The sequence below is a fragment of the Odontomachus brunneus genome, unplaced genomic scaffold (genome assembly GCF_010583005.1).
Source record: "Odontomachus brunneus isolate Ranch 3 - 2012 unplaced genomic scaffold, Obru_v1 Obru_scaffold_202, whole genome shotgun sequence".
Taxonomy (NCBI): domain Eukaryota; kingdom Metazoa; phylum Arthropoda; class Insecta; order Hymenoptera; family Formicidae; genus Odontomachus; species Odontomachus brunneus.
The window spans coordinates 446,829-449,901 of NW_022639652.1; positions in this window are offsets into that span (position 1 = coordinate 446,829).

Consider the following 3,073-nt stretch of genomic DNA (forward strand, 5'->3'; position numbering starts at 1 on the left):
AGGTTTTGTCATTCTTTAATTTATGTTCCATTTTCTTTAAATCATCTACATTTGTTAATGGAAATTGTTCCAAAACTTGTGTAGTAGTTGGGTTATTTTTACTCGCATATTGTTTCTCCATTGTTTCTGTTTCCAAAAAACTTTCTATATTTCTGTCCATCTTGCGCAAAATTAATTTACATGATAATACTTCAGCTGAAAATAGAAAATATTCAAGAACATGTCGTTAATTTTAAAATATTTTTGATGTAAAAGTTAATTTAAATAATACATTAATGATATTTTCAACTTACCATTAAGGTGACAAATTGCATCTCGAAGAGATTCTAATGTAACTGCAGATTTTGATTTAGACATTTCTATAGAAGAACTATCTTTTAAAAGATTTCTGTCATGTACGGTACATTTCTGCTGTTGTACAGTATTATCAAAAGATGTTGAAGCTTTACCTAGACATGACTCCTTTTTAATTTTATCTACTTTACTAGGTAATGGATTTGCCCCCGCCCAGTTGCTCACATTTGTTAATTTTGGAAATGGTGGTAACATTGACTGTACATTTCGTTGTTTTCTGAGAATGTTTTCTTTGTCAGAATCATCAAAATGCTTTACCGGCTTTTTCATTCGTCTTCCTTTCCCTTTTTCTTCAACATCTGAATTAAATGTAGCATTGGGATTTTTTGAAATTTTTACGAGCATTTTCATTCCTTGATCATACTTCCCTGAAAAAGTCAAATTTTAGTTACAAAAGCAAAACAATATATTAACTATTAAAAATACAGATTATGTGACATATTATCTTAACATAAAATTTACCAATGTCTTCTTCTATTTTTCTGATGGAGAAATAATCCCACTCCATATTAGGTTTTACACACAGTTTTACCATTTTATGTATTGTAGCTTGATGTTCATACATAGGATACCGACATAATGTTCCCGTCGTCGTAATCCATGCAGATGGAATAAGATCATTGAAACCTTCAATATCGTCTTCTTCGTCTGTTTCAAAATGAACTATAGACCATTTTACCATATCATCATCAGTATGCGTCTTTTCAGAAAATACTGATTTTTCGTTAATAACTGTATTATATTTGTTCAAAATATTGCTATTTATAATTGTATCCATTGTAATTGTATTGCTCATAAAAAATTTTTATAATTCCTGCAAAAATATAACAAATATTTAGAACATTTGTAAGATAGTTACATAAGTTTATTGGATAAACAACATTCTAAGTGGTATTCTATAATATTATTACGAATATTGTGTAATGATGAAATTAGAATATAATTTGAGATTTAATGATTATTTTTGTTTTTCTAATAAAATAAATTTTAATTGTTTATTTTTAAAGCTGATTTGCTTTGCATTTAAAATACAATTTTGTTTGTACGAATATGTAGAAGTTGATTAAACACAAAATTAAGTAACCAATATATATTTTAACCTTTAAACAACCTTTAAACAACCAAGAAATCGACTACCTATTAACGATTTCTAAAGTTTTTTGGACCCCAAAAATTAAAAATCTGTTTCTTAGATTATTTTTTTCATATCTGAAACTTAATTATTGTAGTTAGGTACTATTTTTGCTGACCTTTGAACTACAAAAGACATATACAAGGTGTCCCAAAAACGTAGGGACGGCGGAATATCTCAAAACATTAATATTGTAAAAAAATATTTCAAATAAAAATTATAGGGTTTCAAAAGATCTATTTGCGCCAGTTTCCAGAAATTAACAAAAGTTGGCTAGAGCTTAGGTGAAACATAGTCTTGGGGTCCATTGGGCCCCGCTGGTCGTTTTAGATCTGTTGCATTTACTCTAGTTCCCCCGTAAATAAATTGTTCACGTTTTAGGCCCGGTTGCACCGTTATTTTGGTTTTAAGTGACACTTAAATACATGTCTATCTTTATTTATATAGAAAGAAAGATATATGTTTAAGTTTCACTTAAAGTAAAATAATGTTGGTGCAACCAGGCTTTAGTGACCTAACTAAACGAGTATATAGTTTATGTTAGATTAGGTTAGGTTATATAAATTACAAATAAATTATTTTTACCTGTAATGTGTTTCTTGTTACGTACGACGACGACATGTACAAAACAAAATACCAGATATGAGAAAAAAATAAAATAAAATAAGAAAGAAAAATGAAAAGATGTATATAGTTCCATTAAATCGTGTCACAATGTAAAATTGAAAATACAACGTTGCCGTTTTTGTACGGCAATTGTATATATTTTGTGATAATTTCTGACAATGGCCATTTTTTGAGATTAGACAATTGTTTGACTTTAAATACCCCTACGTGGGAACTCTCCGAAGGTATAGTATAAAAGTCGTATTTATTAATAAATTCCCTACCGATAACAACTGGAACCTGCAAACGTTCACAAAAAGCTATATTCTCAATTTGAATAATTGTTCTGGCAGCAGTACCACAGCAATTATTAGGACTTTCATTCGTTATTTTAAATTTTGGAAGAACAACACTACGATATTGACGCATGCAACCTGGTAACAACGGACCAGCATTATGGGGGTAAAAAAACCTCGGAAATTGATTATCTTGGCGTGTTTCCGTTGAACAATTAGACTCAAACGACATTATTTCCCCAATTCGTCGTCCTATTTGTTCCAGTGGCTTATTGCGTCCTCTAACTTTTCTCTTAATATCTTGCATATAATTTAATATTTCGAAAGGAAATGCAGATATCGTATCTAAGGAAAAATCACTTAATTTGTCGACAAAATATTCTGCATCATCAGCTATGTGTATGTTGTTATGAAAATTGTGGGAAATAAAATTTTGACCATATAATATTATAGTTGACTGAACGAAATGTTTTAAAAGATCTTTAGCAAATTGACGAAGAGACTGCTGCTTACAAAGACGCACGTTTAACAAAATTCGCATTGCAAAATGAAATTCCAAGAAATGAACATATTTCTTTTCACTCAAAACATTTTTTAGAACAATCGGTCCTACATAAAGGAGAAATAATCGAAACTCTGTTGCTTTCCATCGTAAAACAATGTAAAGCTCTCTACATTTTCTTGT